The sequence below is a fragment of the Mauremys reevesii genome, linkage group 21, assembly GCF_016161935.1.
Source record: "Mauremys reevesii isolate NIE-2019 linkage group 21, ASM1616193v1, whole genome shotgun sequence".
NCBI lineage: Eukaryota > Metazoa > Chordata > Testudines > Geoemydidae > Mauremys > Mauremys reevesii.
Genome location: NC_052643.1, coordinates 7,027,480 through 7,049,998, shown reverse-complemented (window position 1 = coordinate 7,049,998; position 22,519 = coordinate 7,027,480). Strand labels below are relative to the sequence as shown.

Below are 22,519 nucleotides of genomic sequence, written 5' to 3'. Positions count from 1 at the left end.
TCCTGAGGTTGCCGTCCTGTTGACGCTGACATAGCAAATTACACCAACGCAAGGCTCAGCTTTGTTATTTGCCCTGGTCACTGAGCCAGGAGGTGGGGGAAGGAGGTAGGTGTCGCTAACCTAAGCAGCCCTGCAAGTTTGTTAAAGCAGATTGTACTATTGGCCTGAGATGATCAAAAAAAATTGCCCCAGAAGTGTGGCAGCTGGGCGGGAAAAATGGAATAGGGTGGGGGAAAGAGAAGAAATGTTTTTAAAATGCATCTGTGAAAGCTAGTCTGCTGAGAAGTTGATTTTTTTTTTCAATCAGTCACCAAATGATGGTCTATTTAATATTTATTTCACTGCAAGGGGACGGATTAGTGCCATGGCATATGTCAAATGGATAATATTAGGATTTATATCCTCAGAGGCTTCTCTTTAAGTTATGTAGTCATTAGTCTGTAATTTTTTTATAACCCAGCTTGACGGGGCAGGTCACGTCACTAAACCCTGCTGAACTGGGCCAAGAAAGTGCCAGTGTATTTCCTATTTTTTCGGGATGTGTGTGTAAATGTGGCAACTAAAAGGCCACTCACTTAGCTGATCGGGCCTCATAGCGATAATTCAGTTCTCTAGTCCATGTGTACGGCCTGCAGCTATGCCACTGTAGCACTGCAGTGTAGGGGTTTCCTACAGCGAAGCAATGGAAAGGGTTTTCCCATCACTAGGTAATCCACCTCTCTGAGTGGCAGTAGCTAGCCCTGTCCTCACCCAGGTTAGGATGGCATAGCTACAGCGCTCAGGGGTGTGAATCTTTCACACCTCGGCACTGTCGCTATGGCGACCGAACTTTTAAGTGTAAACTGGGCCTTAGCTACCTTCTGGCTCAGCGTCTTGGGCCTCGTTCTCCTCTCATAATAGTTTTACACCAGGTTGTTTTCACTGGTGGACATTGGGAGTAACCCCACTGAAAAGGAGAGGAGAATGAAGGGCTAATGTATTTAAGTGCTTGGCACCTCTGTGAGGTAGGTAAAGCCCTTAGGCTGTAGGGTTTAAGCCAGTCTCTCACTGTTATTGCTCAGGAGGATGAGACCTGATGTGGGAGTCATTTCTGCTAGGGCAGGGTTCTGACATCTCCCTCTGAAGCAGCTAGTGCTGGCCACTCTGAGACCGGATACTGGGCTAGACGGACCTTGGTTCTGATCCAATCTGGCAGTTCCTATGCTCTTCATTTTACTGAAGAGGAAACCTGAGGCAGTGAGAGGAGATGGGATTTGTCAAGGCTATACAGCGAGTCAGTCATTGACCAATTTGTGTTCTTAATCCCAGTTCCCTGGTCTCACCACTAGATAACACTCCCTCCCAGAGAATTCACTGATCACTCTGGCCTTCTCACCCCTGTCCAAGAGATAACATTGTTTTTTATCTTGATTTACCAAATGAGGCCTCAATCCTGCAGGATAGTGAACGCTCTCGACTCTTTAACTCTAGTGGTAACTGAGAGAGCTCAGGAATCAAGATTTTTCTCAGCTCTCACCTTACAGTGGGGAAGGTTTCTTTGCATGTTTGATTGTTCCTTAATGTACTGAACAGAACCAACACGCTGTGTTTGTTACAAACAGTCATTTGAAAAAGCTGTTAGCATGAGCCATTAACTTTTCCTTTTAATCATTCAGGTTGCCTCTTCTTTTTAAAAAACAGAATTAATAGGCTTTGAAAAGGCGCTTTCCAACCACAAAGGTTTCTCCGGGGAAGAGTTCTGTTGGAGTATCATGAGCTAATCAGACCTTCATTTTCTCCCCTTTCTTCTTGTAAATGATTAATCACTTTCAATTGATTTATGAGTATTACACTTAATATCTGCAACACACAGCAGGAGCATAGGCTATTTCATAGCACATCAGGTCATCGACCCATCAGTTCTGGCATCCTGCTTCCTGTCATACCAGATCAGACCACTGGTCTGTCAGGTCTGATATCCTGCCTCCAGCATTGGCTCACATATGATGCTTTGGAGGAAGATAGAAGAAGCCCAGAACTTACTTAGTCATTTATGTAAGGCTGTGTCATTTCAGCCACCGTTTATTTCTTCTTTGATTCCTGCAGGCAATCCACTAAACCCCTGCAGCATTGGTTCTGATTGCCATCATCCTAGCCAATGCACGTCTCCAAATCGTGTTAGCCTGCACTGCCTCTATTAATTAGCCATCAGAACATTTGTATCTTTCAGTAAAACATGTTCTAATTGGTGATTAAAAGTTTATTCTGTCTGTCTAGGTGGTTGGCTCCATTTAGCTTAAGTCTGTTCCAAAGAGGCAGCAGATTTTTATGATCAATCTACTTTATTAGGACTGACTTCCATTTTTTTAAATGGACCAAAGAAGCAGGTTCTGAGAAATGCTGGCAGATTCCACCGCTCTTTGTGTTTGAATCCATCATTCTTTTGCTAATAACAACACTTCACTCTTTATAGCATTTAAAATCAACGAATAAAACAAAATATGGATTCACGGCTTGATATTAAGCATGTGCGTAAGTCCCATTGACTTTAACGGGATCTAAAGATCAGCACAAGCTTAAGTGCTTTGCTGAACTGGACATAGATGAGAGAATCCAAACACACTTAAAATGTTGTGAGTGTCTGAAATCTGTTCCCAAATCCAAATCTGAATGTTGCAAGTGGCTCCAAACTGCATTGTGGGTTGTACCAAGCCCCTGGAATTCTCTTCCACACCCTCAAATTTGGGTTATCTCAAATCCAGATCTGGATGGGAATTAGATGCTTTCAATCCGTCTGTACTCTAAATGTGCCTAATAAAGCTTTACTAATGTGAGTAGTCCAGTTGAAGCTAGGGATGCAGAACGGGGCTTTTGGAATGTAACCAGTTTTCAGTGAGACAAACTGCCGTTACGGGTAAATTCCATTCATACTGATAAGTGTGACAGTGCATGTGCCCATTTTGACACTGCAAGGGGTAGATATTTTATAGGCAGCTTTTCCATACCAGATTCTCCAATATGCATCGAAATTGTGGTGGGAATGGAGTAGTTAATGAAGATGATCCAATAAGAAATTCTAATGGAACCTATCTGTGAAAGCTAAAGCGTGGCTTTAAAAAGCAAACAAAAATACAATACAATAGCATCTGGTTTATAAAGAGAGTGTCCCAAAACCTGCTCTCAGTTACACACCTTCAGTGCGATTAAAATCATGCATGTAATTGAGGATGGAAATTGGTGTCGTGTGTTTTACAATTGGCAGCACATTTTTCATTTAAAATATTTTTACTAACCCTTCTTAGTGTGTTTCCCCGCCTCAGTGTTGTTGTTTTTTCTTGACAACTCCTTTCAGGGCTCTCATTGCCCCCACCCTGGAAGCCACATGAGCAATTTCCCCTGAAGAAGAGGTCACTGCTTGCTGCTCTGACTCTCATCCATCCAGGAACAACCTGTTGCTTTACCCAGTGTCTCTCTTCCCTTCGGAACTCACTGCCACAAGATATCACTGAGGCCAAGAGCCTAGCAGGATTGAAAAAAGGCATTAGGCATTTAGGATTAATCAGAATAGCCTAGTTCTAATAGTGTATGTTTAAAAAAAATAGCCAAGAGTTTTGGAAGGGCTATAAACTCACGGTTCAGGGCTTTAACCATCTTCTGGAAGTCCGAAGAAGCTTTCCATGGTGGTAGGTTTTCCCATAACTGCTACCACTTGGCTTTTTACACCTTCCTCTGAAGGATCTGGGACTGGCTGATGTCAGTATATTGGACTAGAGGGACCACTGATCTCCTTCTGTGTAGCAATTCCTATCGTACAGCAAACAAATGTCTCTACTCAGCAAGAGAGGAGGGATAATGGTTAGGGAAGACTGCGAACTGAGGCACAGAGGGAGGCTAAGTTATGTGCCCAAGGAAGCCTGTAGCAGAGCAGGGACTTGAACCCAGATTTCCCAAGTAAATTGTGTTCCATAAATGGTCATTCGCCGTGGGAGCAGAGGGAGGGCTTCTTTCAGATGAGTCCTTGAATACTACAGTCCTGTCGGCTCTCTGAGCGCTGAGGGATCAGGCCTTGGGAATGTAGGAAGGGGAAGCAAAGAGGAAGGAAAATGTCCTTAGACAAAATTTCGCCAGCCCCTTTGCTTCTCCAAATCCATTATCGTGTAACATGCTGTGCAACTGCCTTCTGCCTTGAAGGGGGCTGTATTTCAGCAGCGTGGTCCTCCGCTCTCCACCTAACCGGCTGGCTCCTTTCATCGGAACCCTGGAGTCCTCCCACAGGATGGGGTGGAGTCTGACGGCAGAGCATCGATTTGGAGCTGCTGAAGCTCGAGCCGCCCCCAGCACAGAATGAGCAGAGCTGAAGGTAGCCCTGAAAACAAAACCACTTGGCCATGACCTCTCTGTGAAAGAGATCTGTGCGTGTGTGGGGGAGATTGGGCTCCAGGCATGCTTGTAGGACTGAGAACGAGCCAACAGTGAGAGAGGGAGGCAAAACTGACAGAGCAACAAAACAGCACTTTGATTTTTTTTCCACTTTTCCCTTGAAGATTTATTGTGCATTATTAAATCTGAGCGGGGAGAGTCACATTGCGTATATCTGAGCAGCTTGGGAGAGGAGACAAAAACCGTTGGACTTTGACCGCCGGACTGAAACAAAACAGGAGTGGTCAGCTACTTGCAGTGGTGAAAGGTGCTTAGCCTTCGGAGCAATGCTGCGTAATCGGTGAGATGTACTGTGGGTTAGTGGTTAGAGTGGCCATAGACGCTAGGATTCTGTTCTGGCTCTGTGGGAATGTCACCTTGTGGTTAGAATACGGGAATTCCCAGGGTCTATTCCTGGCTCTGGAGGAAAAGAGTAACTGGGAGTCAAGACTTTTGCAATCTGTTCCTGGCTGATGGGAGAATTGCAAAGATTAAATAACAAAGGAAAGTTTCTAGAGGTCTTTGGCCTTTGCCATAGAGGGTTTTATCTACACTGTGGTTTGATCGCGAGTTATCTACCCACCAGTTAACTCCTCTTGAGAGTCAGCCTGGCTTGAGTGAGAGCGAACACACTGCAAACCCGCCCTCGAGCTGCAGAGAGGGGTTGGATTACTGCACAGTCAGCAGCACGGAGTTTGCTTGACTAGCTCCAGCATCAGCACTGCAGCCCCCGAGCTTCAAACCAGACTCCCCAGATGGGGCAACTCACTTGAGTTTAAAGCACCATCTAACTCAAACTAGAGATTTTTGTGCATGCACAAGCGTCGGGTTGGGGGCAACGCTCAAGTTAGACCTCGAGCCAGTGAAGACTGACCTGTAGCTGCAACATTGTTTGTTGTTCTCAGTTTTACTGGAGTAAATCTACATGTAGACACAAGCTCAGAGCACCCAGGCTTAATTGCATGCTGCTAATTGGAGAGTAGCAATTTAGTGCACCATTAGTACACAAGGCAGTTGCTTTATTATATATTTCTTAGGAGAGCAGTAATTTCTCTATCATCACTTATGATAATATATTCACTGCAGCATGACATAGGATGGGATCCAATGAATAATGTAAAACGCCGAATAACACTGAATCCATATTAAATGTACTTTTCTCCCAGGCTTTTTTTTTTTTTAAAGAGGAAAATATTGATTTTGATTGGGTTCAGAGGTTTAAAGCTCACACAGGGTGTCTACATTTTTGAGCTTGTAATCAATATTCTAAACCTCGTTGCTGGTAATGTTTGAGCACCACCATATCCCATTCCCCTTCATGTCTGCAAATTACAGGCTTTCAGGTAAGTCACACTCCAGTTTGCAGTGATTGCAAGAAATGGATTTAATTAGCGTACCAAGTTGCTCCAGGAGGTTTGCATTATTAAGATCTTCGGGAAGAAAAGCTGTGCGGGATGCTGCTGTCCTTTGCCCCCACCAATAAGTGTTTTGTCAGTAGTGCTAAGGAGCCAGGGAAGAATTTGAGACGTGGTGAGAAAATCAAGCTGGGGGAAGGGGCGGGGGGCGTTAAGAAGAGAGGCTGCAAAATTCAAATCTGGATCCAGGTTTCAGGGATGTTCAGATCCAGGGGGTTTGGTTTGGCCCACTGTATAGAGTGGCCGTTTGCAAAAGGTGCATATGAATTTAGGTTGGGTTTTTAAAGAAGCTGCCTGCCCCGTCCAGGTTTGGATCCACAATGGAGCTACAACCCTGGAAGTAAGCTTGGAACTAGGGATCTGAATGTGATATTCCCTGCCCCCCACCTCCCCTACACCCTTTGCCCCTGGGATTCATGGAGGTGGATGGCTTTTGATTTGTAGTTCTGGTTGGGCCTCGTTTAGGGTGACCAGATGTCCCAATTTTATAGGGGCAGTCCCGATTTGTGGGTCTTTTTTTTATATAGGCACCTATTACCCCCCCACCCCCATCCTGATTTTTCACATTTGCTGCCTGGCCACCCTAGCCTTGGGGGGTGTGTGTGTGTGTGTGTGTGTGTGTGCAACGATTGCACATCATGCACACATACACGTCATGTGTACTGTGGTCAGACTTCACCGGTAGTGACCATCTGAGATACTGCAGTATTTCTCTGCACTTGGAATAGGAAATATCTTCAGGGTTTCAGGTAGTTTGCTGTGTTAAATGTTGATTGATTGATTGATTTTTAGCAGTGACCATTGTATTAGTTTGATTTTTAGGGTCTGCGCTGGCTTCAGCTGGCGCGGAACCTAACAGTGGCAGTAACTCCCTAGGACGCACGTTGTCTCCAGTCCCCGCTATGCCAGACAACATCTTCCAAAATGAACAGTGCTGGTCAGTTTGGGGTTAAGGCCAGGGTTCCCGAAGGTGCAAATAGGGGGTTCCTGTGGACTCATGATGCCACTTTAGGGCTTCCTTCTCCTGGCAGAACCACTAGGGATGCCACTGTGCAAGCATCTTTTACCCATGGGCAAGTGGCATAGAGCAGGGTTTCTCAGCCCATGGGTTGGGACCCAAAATCGGGTTGCTGGAATGTTTTAAAGGATCACGTGGCAGCCACTGTGGCTCCTGTCCCACAAGGCTTGCTGGTCTCACCTCCCTGCTCCAGGCACTGCAATCTCTGGAGTCCCAGCGCCACTCAGGTTTGACAGGAATCTGGTTAGGCCAAATCTGAGTGAGTGGCACTGCAACCTCAGGTGCCGAGTCACAACTCCACTCTCACAAATTTGGTCCAGTCAGGGGGGCGGGGCCAAACCTGAGCAGTGCTGCAACCCCCAGAGGTGGCTTGCAACCCCCAGAGCTGAGAGCCAAGCCTAGCCAGCCCCACAGCACAGGAGTTGCTGGAGCTGTCACTGTTGGGTGAGTGCTGGGCAGGACACAACCCCCCCAGGGAGCAGGACCCCAGGCGCTCCCCCCAAGACTATTTATTTATTAGGTCCCAACAGGCCGTAAACATTTACAAATGGATCTTGTGCCCAGAAAGCTTGAGAACCACTGGCTTAGGGAGATGCAATTCACATCTGCCTCCAAATCACATCCTCTCTGTGTGTGATCTCTCTACAACCTCAAAGGGTAATTGGTTAGGGTTGTTTTTTTTTAATGGGCAAGTAACTGCTTTTAATCTTTGTAGTCAAACCAAAACATTTCTGTCCTAACAAGAACACATTCTGGGCTTTCTCTCTCTTTTTAACAGATGTTCTCTCGTTAGGGTGCTGCTGAGACATGATGTAAAAAGCAAACAATAGATGGGTTTGTTTTATAGAATTTTCAGCAGTATCACTTCCACTTTGTTGGTTCCATGTAAGTGAGCACATACTTCGATGTTACCTGTCCTCCTGGAGCTGCTTTTGGTGTGTTAATTTTATTGAAGTAGAAATGCAGATTGCAGTGTGAGATGGCATCAGAGGTAGCAGCTTTGTTCTCCTTAAAATTCACTCTGGGGCGGGTGGGCGGTATAGTTGAGAGATGCCTCTGGCAGTGGAAGGCTGAAAGGATAGGCAAACCAGGCACTGTACTGCATCCATGATATTTATTTATATGCACTGGGGTCAAGGTTTTCAAAAGCAACTAGTGAGTTTTGAGTGCCCAAGTTGAAACATCTCATAGATGTCCTCTGATTTTCAGAATGTGCAGAGCACCTGCCCTCTGATGATTTTGGCCCCTTTAGAATCATAGACGATTGGAAGAGACCTCAGGAGTCATCTAGCCCAACCCCCTGCTCAAAGCAGGACCAACCCCAACTAAATCATCCCAGCCAGGTAAAAACCTCTAAGGATGGAGATTCCACCACCTCCCTAGGTAATTCATTCCAGTGCTTCACCACCCTCCTAGTGAAATAGTTTTTCCTAATATCCAACCTAGACCTCCCCGACTGCAACTTGAGACCATTGCTCCTTGTTCTGTCATCTAAGGTGACCAGATGACAAAGATGAAATATCGGGACATGGGGGGAACGGAAGGGGGGGGGGAGAAAAAAAAAGGAAAACCGCCGGAGTGCCAGGACTCTGCACTTGTCCTTGTTGAACCTCATCAGATTCTTTTGGCCCAATCCTCCAATTTGTCTAGGTCACTCTGGACCCTATCTCTACCCTCCAGCATATCTACTTCTTCCCCTCAGCTTAGTGTCATCCACGAACTTGCTGAGGGTGGAATCCATCCTATCGTCCAGATCATTAATTAAGATGTTGAACAAAACCAGCCCCAGTACCAGCCCCTGGGGCACTCCGCTTGATACCAGCTGCGAACTAGACATCAAGCTGTTGATCACTACCCATTGAGCCTGACGAAGTAGCCAGCTTCCTGTCCATCTTATAGTCCATTCATTAAATCCATACTTTTTTAACTTGCTGGCAAGAATACTGTGGGAGACCGTATCCAAAGGTTTGCTAAAGTCAAAATATATCATGTCCACCACTTTCCCCATATTCAAGGAGCCAGTTATCTCATCATAGAAGGCAATCAGGTTAGTCAGGCATGACTTGTCCTTGGTGAATCCATGTGGACTGTTCCTGATCACCTTCCTCTCCTCCAAATGTTTCAAAATTGATTCCTTGAGGACCTACTCCATGATTTTTACAGGGACTGAGGTGCAGCTGACTTCAAGGTGACTCAGGTTGAGTGCCTAATAACTAAAGCAAACAGAACCACTTGAAGAACTTGGCCTAGGTCAACAGCCCACTCATGCCATGCTGGAGGTTGTCATGTAATGAGAGTAACATGGTTTGGTAGGAAGACCACTGCACTCACGTGCTCTAGTGCTGGGCATCTGTACAAAAGCCTGTAGATGATGGATAGAAAATACAGTTGTACTAGAGACCAGACTGAATCAAAACCCAAGTCCAGACATCCTCATTGTTTGGGAAAGTTCAGATCCAGATGCAAACTTTTCAGCTAGTTTTTTTTCTGATCTATACTCCTTTCCAAATGGAGCCCACTGGGTGAAGAGGGCCTGAGTTATCTGCAAAATGTTCTCTGTGGAAAAAACCTAAAATAGGCAGAAATCAGCTGTTCGGGGGATTTTGTTACAAATGTGTAACTCATACCACGTTAGCAAAAAAAGTTCTCTCTTTTTTTGAGGGAACCTGGATTGGTTTATAATTTTGTGTAAAACCAGGTAGGCATGGTGGATTCTTCCTTTTGCTTTTTTGGGTTCATCCAAAACTGAAACTGAGGCAGAGCAAACCCAGATGCAGCAAACTTGGAAATAATGTTCCTATGGACTCTGCTGAACTATAACCTTTGAGCTTCACATGGTTCTGGTTTTGCTATTGCTACAGCCATTTCTGTTTCATTCCAGTGTTTTGCTTTAGATTCTGTCACTGGCCACTAAGGGCTTGTTTACATGGGGTTGGAGGGGTTAATCCACAGTTTTTTGACTTAATCGGCTTTGGAAATACTTGCGCACGCACAATGCTATTCATTGTAGTGCACTGGCTCTACATTTACCGCGAACTCTGGAGTCTTGTTTCAAAGTGAACTAACTTTGCTGCAAACCCGATCTATTGTTCATGTGCACGCAAGGCTGCTGTGAATTACTTTGGCAGTCTTCCAGCAGCTATCCAACACAGCTTTGCAGCAACCATTACTGACCTCTCTGTTTACCTGGGTGCCCTCCCCTGACTAGATGTCCCTTTTCCCATTTATAAACTGTTGCACAGACAGATTTTGTCCATTCGCTCCTGGATTCAGGGTTTTCACAATCTCTCCAATAATAATTCAGAAACCCCACAACATGCCTGGAGCAGCTATTTGGGGTCATGCTGAGACCCTGGATCTCATTGCCTCCTAGGTAGACGTATCGGTGCAGGAAGCTCTTGTGGCCAGCCACCCAGAATAAAGATATTTTTGTTGACATTGCTAGGCAGATGTCCATGAAGGACCAACATTAAAACAAGGATGAAGCAGGAAAAAATCCACCAGGGGATATGTAACCTGTCCATTTTTTTTAAGGAGCTGGCCAGGATTTTACGTAACTGTACAAACCCCCCCCCCCCCCCATCCCAGGCAGCTTGTGAAGCCTGCTGGCTGCCTTTTCCTCCCCAAGACACCCAGTTACTATTTTATGTGCGGCTCCAATCCATGTATGGTACTTATATAGCCCCCATTACTATAGTATCTGAGCACCTCACAGTCTTTAATGCACGTATCCTCATACCCTTCCTGTGAGGTAGGGCAGTGCTCTTATGCCCATTGTAGAGATGGGAAACAGAAGCATAGAGAGGCAACGTCACTTTCGCAAGGTCCCACAGAAAGCTTGTGGTGGAGCAGGGAACTGAATCTGTCTCCTCCAAGACCCAGGCTAGCACTCTAATTACTGAAGCATCCTTTTCCTCATGTAATATTTGAACTCCCACTGAACCACTCATTGTAGCATGTAATAAAGCCGTGGGTCTCAAACTTTTGTACTGGTGACCCCCTTCACGTAGCAAGCCTTTGAGTGCGACACCCCCCATACATTAAAAACACTTGTTTATATATTTAACACCATTATAAAATGCTGCAGGCAAAGCGGGGTTTGGGTGGAGGCTGACAGCTCATGACCCGACCCCCAGTTTGAGAACCCCTCTAATAAAGGCGCTTCTCGGTCTATGTCTATATTTCACTAAATGTACAATCCTCTGTGTGATGGGGTTGGATCACAGAAACCCCCTTGGGAGCAAGGGCAGAAGTAGTCTTGGCACATCAGTTGGCAGTTCCCAAGGGGGTTTCTGTGATCCAACCCGTCACACTCTGCCATTGCTTTACATGCAACGGTTCCATAATTCCCCAGCTTCTTGAAATTTCAGTGTTTCATGTTTTTGATTCATTCACAACCTCATTGGTGTATATGGTACAGCTACAAGTTCTGAATATTGAACAGCTCACTGGAAATCCTGTTGAAAATTCTGAATATATATATGCATACGCTGGCTATAATGTGTTTATACACGGTCTGAATGAAAAGGAGATGGGGATTGTCTAGTTTACTACGTGCCTGTAGTCTACAATATGTCTTTGGGTGTGATAGATGGTGCTGCTTGTTAAGGGTTAAGTCTGTCTTAGTTACCTTTTGGGTTGCAGGATCCCAGTTAATGACTTTAAACAGTCTGGTGCTCAAATGGACAATACAGGGAATCCACTATTCAAAGACCACCTCTGATTCTCTCTGGAGAAACGCATTTTGGACCAGGTTCAGGGTCCAGGTCAGACAAAAGACCTTTTAAATGGATAAACGTCTGCTGGTGAATTGAGAAATGGACACTGACTGAGAGAAAGGGTCTGCAGAGATGCAGGCCGAACCTAGACTCAGAAGAGCTGACAAGGGCAGGTGGAATCTGCCTAAACTGGCAAGAAAAGAACACGGTTTAAGTGAGATGATGAGTTTAGACTTTTATTAATTTAACCCCTTTCTCTCTGCTGGTAATGTTATGGTAAATGTCATACTCCCTTTGAACAAGCTGGTCTGTCACTGAGTTTACCAGCTGGGTCATAGCTCCCAGACAGGATTCTAGAGAAGTGTAGGTCTGTCACTCGAAAGGTGCCTGGAGGGAGACACTCAGGGAGGTCACAGGTATGGTTCATCCTGAACTGTAACAAATCCATGCACAGCTGGCTATACCCTCAAAAGCTAGTATAGCCCTTTTTGCACCTACAGCCAGCTGAGTGACCAGCCATCCTATTTTGCAGAGACAAAACAGGTGCACGCCCACTTTTGTAGACAGTCATTACTTGAGCAGAAATGGAGGCAAGCTTTCAGCTGCTTGAATAATTGGCCTACGGTGTCTGTCCATTGCTGCTATTGTGGTACTCCTGTATTGGATATCCTGTAAATCGGCCCGATGCTGCAAACCGTCACTAGCCCAAGTAACCTCATTCACTTCAATAGGGCTGATCCAAACGAAGACTCCTTGTGCAAGAAAGAGAGTTTACAGGATCGATACCACAGTCTTCTGCTTTACTTACAATAAAAATACGGTTACTCTGCTGCCATTTTCCATGCAGGGAGGTAGCTGAAGTATCCTGTTAGATTTCCATTAACCTTAGAAGAAAAGAGGAGGTGAGAATCTGCCAGAGGCTTGCCTGAGATTAGCAAAGAGGAACCATGCTGTTTACTAGTTGTTTGCTTAACCAGCAAGAGAAATTGCTGTCCATTATTTCAGCAGATAGGAGGAAGGATGGGTGGGGGAATGGACATTAAGCAACCTTGTATGAGCAGTGTTGAAAACATATACAGCACTTAGGCACATTAGATTCAATATCTGGGCAGAAACTAATAATGCTGTTACCGTGAACTCTGTGATATTGTGGTATAGCCCGCAAATAAAACGAACAAATCCTCCTAAATGATGCCATTTTCCTTCCTTGCTATGACGCTTGCCGTGGGGATGGATTAATTTTGTATGATTTGGTTTCCAAGTTCTTTCCATTTTTTATTTATTTAGATTTTCTCGAGGGAAGGAAAAAGCCCTTAAGCAACATAGACACATTTCCCTGGAAGAAGCAGGCACAACTGCATTTAAAATTTGGTTTGTGGTTTTTCACACTCCCTTAACAGCAGTAGATCATTGTAGCTTGTGATCTTATGGCCACATCCTCATCTGGTGTAAATTGCTATCGCTGCATTGAAGTCAAGCAAACCCCACCGATTTACATCAGATTGGGATCTGACCCTGAGGCTGCCGTTGAGCAAAGCACTTACACAAATGGAAGCCAGTGGGACCATTTGTGTTCTTAACATTAAGCTTAAATACTTTGCTGGATCAGGGCCTTAGCATACAAATCATTGGGCTGGATCCTGCAGATCCTTACACATGTGAGTAATCGCATTGGTTTCAATGGAAGTATTAGTGTCAGAGGTGCAGGATTTGGTGTTTTTATTACCTTCTGTAAGGCCCACATTGAACCTGTGTTGGTGATTTTTATCCACTCTGAGATCTGCAATAAAAATGAAGCAAGTGTTCCTGGGAATGTATCGTTGTCTCTTCTTTCCTTGATTTCTCAGTTACCATCTTTAGATTCTAATTGGGATGGATGATTGATTGATTTATTTATTTTTATTTTGCTATATTTGCTGTCTCTATTTGATCTTTATCATTAATTTTGTGGGCCATTTTCTTAGTCTCATTATAGTGTTTTAGCATCAGAATGGGAATATCTAAAGGAAACCAGAACCCATTAGGCGTAACATTCTGTGATAACTATCCTAATTCTTATGACAAGAAAGTGTGATGAACGCAGGGAATGGTACCAAATTAGTCTGTTGTTTGACAGCCTGTAGACAGTAGCTGAGAGCAGGGGAAATAGCACAACAACATTTGTCCTTGTTGCCAGTGCAGTAATGAGGAATGGAAATTAACCAGTCTCATGACTCTTCTGTCATCTCACAGTGCTCTGGGAATGTAGTTATGAAGTCCTTTCAGCATAATTGTGGACTGTTGATGATGATGGTGTATTTGCGGTACATTAAATGCTGGCTCTCGCCGCGCAGGGCTTTTAGTCACTGTGAAACATTTTTATGGGATCGTTCATTTCCTCTTATTCTCATCATCGTTATTATTTCTATTATAGCAGTAGACTACCACTGAGATCAGGGCCCGATTGTGCTAGGTGCTGTACAAAGTCATGGACACAGTCTAAATATCTGTGGTTTGCAGTGTTTTTACAGCCATGTTGGTCCCAGGATGCGAGAGGTGGGTAATATGTTTTACTGGCCCAATTTCTGTTCCTGAAAGAACGACACTTTTGAACTCCACAGGGGTCTTCTTCAGGCTGAGCTCTGTGGAGCGTGAAAGTTTGTCTCTTGGCCCAGTAAATGTCAGTCTAAATATAGAAAAGTCCTATGGAACTTAACAGAAAATCACACACTTTTTCGGTAGTTTTTTTTTTTTTAAAGCATTCTATAGAATTCAGTGGACTTTATCCCTGCTTATAGAACTTTGCAGGAATATTAATAAATCCACTGGAAAGATCCCATGGCCTATGAGTGGTGATTTTCAGAAGAGCTCAGGCCTGGCTTAACTTGTTTCCTGTTGACATCAATGGTAGTTTTACTCCACCGATGCTAGTAAGGGCAGAGTTAGGCCAAAACTCATAGTTTTTGATAATCCCATTTTATGCATTTTTAGTCTGACTGCTATAGGATCCTACTAACCGTGTAGGGAAGCTTGTTGGTGTTCGCCCTATGACGTTCTTCAGAACTTCCCCATAAGGGCTCTGTTAGTATTTTTATAGATATTTTCATTTTCAAAATGCCTTGCAAACTACTAATTTGTCCCCACAATGCCCCTTTGAGGCAGTCAGATTTATCCCTCTTTTCCAAGATGGGGAAGCAGAGATGGAGAAGTTAAGGGAGCCACCAAGAGACAGTGTGCCTGAGCCAGGAGTAGAAGTCAGGCACGTTGCTGTTTCCCTGTCCTGTGATCAGACTGCACCTCGCTCTTGCAGGAAGTGCTCAACCAATAACGAGCAGGCGCATTAAACTAGGGGGCCTTCCAAATTAGGACAGCACTTCCAGTGTGGCCACAATAAACCTGAGGTAAATTCAAATGGATCTAATTACAGCCCTGGCCTACAGAACACCCTGTCAAGGATCTCAAAGCATTGTTACAAACATCAATTAAGGCCTCACCTCGCACACCCTGTCTGTGTAGGAATGTATTATTCACCTTTTAAAACAAACACACACACACAGGAGAAAATTGAAGGTCACCCACGAAGATGGCGGCAGAATCCAGGAGCCCAAACTCCTAGTCCCCTGCTCTAACCAGTATATCAGGCAGTGCCTGGGCTAACCCTTTGAAACTAGGTAAGGATCAAACCAAATGCAAAAAGGCGCCAAAACCAAATGCATTAGCAAAGCCAGCCCCAGGGATGCTAAAATATAGAGCACAAGGCACAGAGAACTGAATTCAGGGCCACATTGTGAGAAAAATAAGTCAAGACACGTCACAAAGATCATAAAGGTGTTTTCTCCACCACACACATCCAGCTCGGTCAAGTACAGGTAATAGGCAGGGCCGGCTCCAGGGACCAGCATTCCAAGCAGGTGCTTGGGGCGGCAATCTGCAAGGGGCGGCAGTCCCTGTGTTTTTGCCCCCAAGCAGCACGACGGCGGGGGCAGTCTGTGTGCCGTTAGGGCGGCACGCGCGTTTCAGCGGTGGCGGCAATTCGGCGGCAGCTTCTATGTTTAGCTGTCCGCGGCGGCGGAAACGCACGTGCCACCCTAACGGCACACGGACTGCCCCCGCTGGCCGCGGCGGCAATTCGGCGCGCTGCTTGGGGCGGCGAAACCAGTAGAGCCGGCCCTGGTAATAGGTTGCCCTTTTAGCTGGGACTGCATTGTAAGCCGTGATAGAACGAAACCATCCAATGCTCTCTAACTCCCAAATGAGGGGATTCAAATATCAGCTGCATTGTCCTGTGGTTTTGCAAAACCAAAACCAAGCACAGTTACTAACAAACGTATATGAACATGCAACATAACCAGTGGTCCCAGAAGAGTGAAGCCCAGATCTTGGCCACTTAGTCACTCCAGGCTAAATCCTTTTAGAATTTTCCTCCCTTCGGAATATATTATACAGACCAGAACCCACTTTATGAACATTGCTGTTCCAGTCTCTTGGGCTGCTGTGATGAAGTGGTGGACAAAATCTAGAGAGGGGGAGGATCCCCAGCCACAGAGAATTCATGCCATTGACTGGTAACACGTATAGAACAACATTAAGGAGATTCAGTAATTTAAAAACGTACCAGAGATTTATGTATTAATATACTGTAGCTCTAGAGTGCTGGAGCCGCTGTTCACAGGCCTCACAGCAAAAGGGCAGTGTAGCTTGTGGGCAACACGTGTTGATTAGACAGGGACATGGGCTCCCCACAACAGGGATCGGAGAAGATCTGGCAGGATGACGAGGAGAGTCCTATCAGGGTCATCGAGTACTACAAGTTCTCATTTCTTCATTCTCTTTGCGGGGTGTGTTTAAGCCCCACGCTGACCTCAGAGGAGCTGCGCAAACCCCTCAGCCAGTGCATTTCACCAGGCCCAACTCGCCTGAGTTGGGATTACAAGCCTGAAACCTGGGCTTTGTTCATGACCTGGAATGATTTTGGAGTGAGTCTGAGACAGGTGAAACTTGGAGCAACCGGGGGAAAAAGTTGAGGGCCACATTGAGGGCCTGCTCCTTCCTCCCGCAGGTTATGAGCCTGATCCCTGTTAACAGCCTTGGTAGTTACTTGTATTTTGAAGGAAGGGAACTGGGCCTGATGTTTTTCTAGCCTCACTTAAACTAGAGACAGATTCTCTGGAGAGGCAAGACAAGCTTCACCAAGGCACAGGGAGATTTTGAAGAAACGTGGTGCTGGTGCTTATGCCACTGTTAATTCTGAATGTTCCCTCTTTCCTCCTGCACTCCCTCCATCTGCTTCTTCCCTCCCTGCACTCTGTGATTCCTTCCTGCCTGTAGGGATTGCTTCCCCACATGCCTTCTTGTATTGCCTTCTGTTTCCTTTTCCCATGCAGGTTCCACCCACTGACATTCTCCAAAACCTTCTCTGTATGCAACTGGAACAACTACTCCTGGAACTTGCTTCTCCCCAACCCCTCCCCGTGTTACTCTGTTTCCTCCCAGGTCTCCACACCCTCCCGCGTCTCTTGCTGTGTCTCACTTTTCATTCCCCTTCCCCTTGAACATTCTGTGCATCTTCAAAGAGCTAATTATGGAAAACGCCTTTTTCAAGAATCAAAGCCAAATTAAAAGCTGTTTAGAGAGGCGAGAAGCAACCCCCTTTCTCCATCAATTGTCACGATGACATTGTTTCCAACTGCTTTTGGAGACCCAGCTCTTGTGCTAATTGTGTCGGTAGCAACCAGCGTTTAGTGGTTTCGTGCAGACTGGCAGAGCCCCATTAAACTTTTTGTCTTTAACCCTCTTATTCCAAAACACCAGCTTTGCAGCAGTGCCTCCAACCCAAATTCCACCTTCAGCGATTGCAATTGCTTTTGCCGTGAAGACACTGTTATTATGGGCATAGCGCGCTGCTTAAGTGACAGCTCCAGCTGATGCATCTGGGCATCCGAGAGCTCCGTGCTATGTTCCCTAGTTAACTGCATATTAAGAGGCACATTCGCAGCAGTCGTGCTTCCTCTTAGCCCACTGAGAAATATCCAAAGGGGCTGCTCTTAACTGATCGCCCACAGCAGGAGCTGGTAACCCGCAGATGAAATGTTGGAGCCTGTTGGGGGGAACAGGGAGGCTTTCGTTTTAAGAGTTCAATTTAAACGCAGTAGTGAGCGTAAGTATTGTAAAGCGGATTCAAAGGCGTACGTTAAACAAATCAACCCACGCTTAGCACTCAGGCACTGCACTCAGGTCCTTACTCGGTTCCATCCAGCCTAGCTGCTGGCCAATCTCCACACAGTTCTTCAAACTGGAAGGGCAGCAAATGACTTCTCCTGAGCCAGCCAAAGGGGAAAGCTCCTTGGGCAACAAGCCCCTTATGCTCCATCTGAGTATGATCTTTGGAGGCACTGATCACTTCCTGAGCGCCAGTGTCAACCCTGCCACCCCCCATGAAATCACTGTCATTGAGGGTTCTCGATACTGTTCGGCACATCTCGGGAGCAGACCCAGAGGGAGCATATATCCGTGTGTACTTACGATAGCACCAAGGAGTCAAGCACTGTAGCAAGACCCAAAGCTTAGAGAGGCCGCAATCCAGTCCTTGTAGAGGCTAGTGCCACATGGGACATAAAGGATCTGGACATTTCCATGTCTGCCTTGTCTCATGTTGGCCACCAGAAGCAGTCCCAGCCCCTGCAATCCCGAGCAATCAGCAGTGTATCAGCAAGTACTCTGCTCTAATACACACCAAGACCGTCCTCCCTTCTCCCGTGGGGAAGATACCATAACTACATTTGTTTGAGGGCATCAATTCACGTGTCTGCGAGTCAGGATTTGTATAACACACACGGAGCCAACCTCTAGCCGAGTTAGACCTGGCTGAGAAAGCACAGAGTTGACTTCAGAGCAGTGTTCTCCTGTGGAAACTGAACTGCTGGTAAATTACACTCCTCTGCAACTGTTTAGAAATTTCCAAATCAGCCTTGCTAAATCCAGGTTAGTGATGCCTGTGGTGCATTAACTTCATTTCATTTTTATTGTTTTCTTTGTAAATGAAAACTGTCCTGAACGTATCTAGAATGGTTGCTTTTACCCTGGAACGCATTATTCCTTAATCAGGGTCAGTACAGTGTTTAGAGAGGGATATGGGGAACAGAAGGTTAGATTGAGAATGTGTAAAAATCTGCTAGACTTCATAAGACATGAAGACCGTGAAACAGAGGGAGCAGAAGTTGATTTTGGCGGACTGACCAAATGAAGGAATAGTAATGGCATACAGAGCCCCAGGCGCTGGTTCGTATCCAAACTATGCGGCCAGTGGCCATCTGTTGTCTGGTGGCCAGCATGAAATGTGTCGGTGGTTTCAATCCAATTTCTAGGGGACAGATGTCCATATCACAAACACACACGCAACCAATATCACCACTCAGGAGTGACAGAAGCACTCTAAAAACATGGGGGGGGCCACAGGCGCCCGAATTGGGGCCCTGCCCTCACGCCGCTCCTTCCCCCCGAACCCCCACCCTTGCATTCACTCCTCTCCACCCCCGAGTTCCCGTCGTTCCTCCTTATGGCCAGTAAAAAGTGGTGGGGCCATGGTTCCCTGCTTCCCCCGGTTTCAGCACCCCGTCCCCACTGCAGCCTTCTCTGGCAGCATCAGCCGAAAGACGAGGACTGGCTAGATAAGGAGGCTGAACCTCCCTCTGGTCCCTAGGGGCCACAGAACTATAGGGTTAGAAAGGACCTCACGGGTCATCTAGTCTAACTCCCTGCCAAGATGCAGGATTTATTGTGAATAAACTATCCAAGCCAGGTGGCTCTCCAGCCTCCTTTTGAAAACCTCCAGTGAAGGAGAGTCCATGACTTCCCAAGGCGTTTTGTGCCATTGTTCTACTGTTCTTACAGTTATATACGTCAATGGAAAACCCTCATCTGAGTTCTGTTCTGCTCCTTCTGTCAACCGTGAGCGGTCCAGAAATGATCTGTGGTTCCTCTAGAGCTGGGCTGAGGCACAGTGAGATGGGAAGTGTGGAGAAAGCTTGCAAGGCTGCTGCCTGGGCTGGACCTGTCGTGCAAATAAAGGATTTCGGCATCCAAGGCTGCTTTCAGAGAGTGCCTGTCATAATCAATAGCCTTCACTGCACTTTACAAAGGATGCCATGACATGAGCTAGGACCTTCTGTGGCCAGGATCTGCAACTCTGGACTCCTTTCTCAGTCAATATTTGCCAGGGCACAACTATGAGATCTGCAAGGATGCAGCTCGCGGCTTCTTTGTTTCATTCCGAGTGCGTGGTGTTTACTGCTGGGCTGTCTCTCGGGTATGGGTTGCTGGGGTTATAAGGCCTTTCAACTCAAATACCTTCCAGGATTTTCCCATTACTGACACACAAGTATGCACCCTGTGCACTGGGAAATGGGTTGAGTGAGGCTTATGGGGTGGTTCAGGAATGAGGCTGCGAATGGGAGCTGGGGAAGGGTATGAGGCCTGTGTTTCAGCTTTGCATCCCAATTTCTGAATGTTCATCTGAAACAAGCTTCCCGCCCGCCTGTGCTGAGCCCATGTCTCTAGATGGCACAGAGCCATGAGCAGTAGCAGTGGCACAATGTAATTGAGGCTCGCAGTGCCGCTGACCTCTGCCAGACAGCGCAGTTGGGTCAAACATGAAGTACAGCAAACACACATTTGCAAGCCTTAGGGACACAAAGAGAACTAACCTTGAGCTGGAGGATCTTAAACAACAGCTGGCCATCTAATCACTGTCCAGCAAATATCCCGTGCAATTACATTCCGGATCTGGAGCAAAGAGGCCTTTCCCCAGCAAGGTCACTTCCGTTTTGGCACTTACCAAACATTAGAGCAGTGGTTCCCAAACTGGGTTTGTGAACCCCTGAGGGTTTGCAAAATGTTACAGGGGGTTCTCGGGGGAAAAAATCCCTAATGGCAACCAGAGCTGTCCCTAGGGACCCCGGGCAGCACAGGGCCAGCAGCTCGGAGCCCCTGGACTTCCAAGAGCTAAGCAGATCAAAGCAAGCATATCTATCACACTGAGGAGATTGAAACTTCAAGACTCCTTATAAGAAATGGAAAGGGAGGTGGATATTTTTTGCTGTTTTTTAAATTAAATAGGCAGCTAGTATTGTTTTTAAAATTATTACGAAGAACAAGTTTAAGCTTTGTTGTAATGTGCGTTGTTTGCCTGGACTGCTCAAGACCTGAATGCTTGTGCAGGAGGAACTCTGAGTTGGCTTCTTAAATACCTTCCTGCTGTTTCACATCTGATACTCCTTGATGAAACGTAGGAGCCTTGTCTTATAACAGATTCAAAGTGATACAAGTTACGAAAGTGAGATCTTGGCAGAGTGTTGCCATTTTCATAATGTAATAAAAATACTGTAATGATAAATAATAATAATAAACAGTGTGCAATAAGCATGTCATAAAAACAAATGTTATATTTCCAAGATCACTGCTTTTATAATTTATACTCAGGTGAAGGAGAAAATCCCTGGAAATATTCATTTTTAGGAGGGGGTTTGCGAGAGTCAACATTTTAGTGAAAGGAGTTCATAGGTTGTTAAAGTCAGGGAACCACTGCATTGGACGGCAGCGGTGAGATTTTTCGCTCGCATTTCTGTGCTGCAGCGAAGCATTTTTTTGTTTTAATTCCGTACACGCTGAAAGGTGCCATGAGCCAGGTGATTACCACACTGTGGAATAAAGCAGGTGTAGACTCCGGGCATGTCTACACTACAGACTTAAGTCAACCTATATTAAGTTGACTTACAGCCACAGCAGTAATTCTTGTGGTGGCTGATGTGCACCCTACCCTCCGTCCTGTCGGTGGTGTGCGTTCTCACCTGGAGCGCCTCCACTGGGGCAGTGTGGGGGACTGAGAGCCAGAGCTCCCAGCTCTGTGCAGCTCCCCGCTGGGAGCCCAGTGGCCCCCGGGCTCTCGGCTCCCTAATCCCAGCAGGGAGCAGCTGCCTGGGCTTCTCACCTCCCTGTTGGAAGCTGGGGGCAACCAGGCTCTAGCTGCCCGTCTTTCTTGTCAATTTCACAGCTCCAGCATGGAGCCCTGAACTTGACAACACAAGCAATGTAAGTAACCCAGCATCTACACAGACACTGCATCGCCCTAACTACACTGACACACACACGCCCTACACCTCTCCTGGAGGTAGAGTTATTATGTTGGTGTAGAACGGCACTTACGTTGGCGGGACAAGGCTGTAGTGTGTACACCGACATAATTAGGTGGAAGCCGTAAACTGCCTTACATCAACCTAACTGTAGTGTAGCCTAGGCTTTTGTGGATCTATTCTTGCACTGATGGGCAACGGTCTTTTTAGGAGCCTTAAATTACCTCCCTCTAGCATTAATGAGAGTAATCACACACATCTCCACCGTGCCCCCTTGCTGTAACTGATCAGCAGAACAGCACACTTTTAAGTTGGGAGCAGAGCTGTACAGGTCCAATCAGAAAGGCTGGAACATATTTTGTACTCTCAGCAGCTGCAGTCCAGTTCCACAGATGTTCTAGTTACTGTAGGGAGAAATTGGAGGAGCCGCCTTTGATTACTTGAAATGTCGTAGCGGTCTTGAGAATGGCAAAGGGAGCCTTGTTCATCAAAAGAGCATTTCATTGCTATCCATTCTGAGAGCAGAGAAATTCATTAGTGCTTAGCTCCAGAGTGTGTTATATGCTACATAGGTAAATCTGACATGTTAATTTTCTTGCCTTGTAACACACCCTATTTTATCTTTGGGATGATTTCACTCTATTACTTCACCGCATTTTTGCCTTGGAGATAGAGTCATAATCATCAGAGAAAATACAAAAAAAAAAAGTGTATTTGAGACTTGATAATGCCGTAGGGTTGAGAAGCAGTGTAATGTCATGGTTCTGGCTGACTGAGTCTGCTGATGCTCCTTTCACTTACACTGGGGTAAATCAGGAGCAGCTCTATTTAAGTCAAGTTTAAAACTAGTGGGAGGGGAGAATC

At 46.0% G+C, this 22,519-nt stretch overlaps 1 protein-coding gene across 12 annotated transcripts in view; it reads left to right on the top strand.

Moving 5' to 3' along the window:
- Nucleotides 1-22,519, top strand: part of KAZN (kazrin, periplakin interacting protein) — a 725,211-nt gene that overhangs the window by 501,153 nt on the left and 201,539 nt on the right. The window lies entirely within an intron of this gene.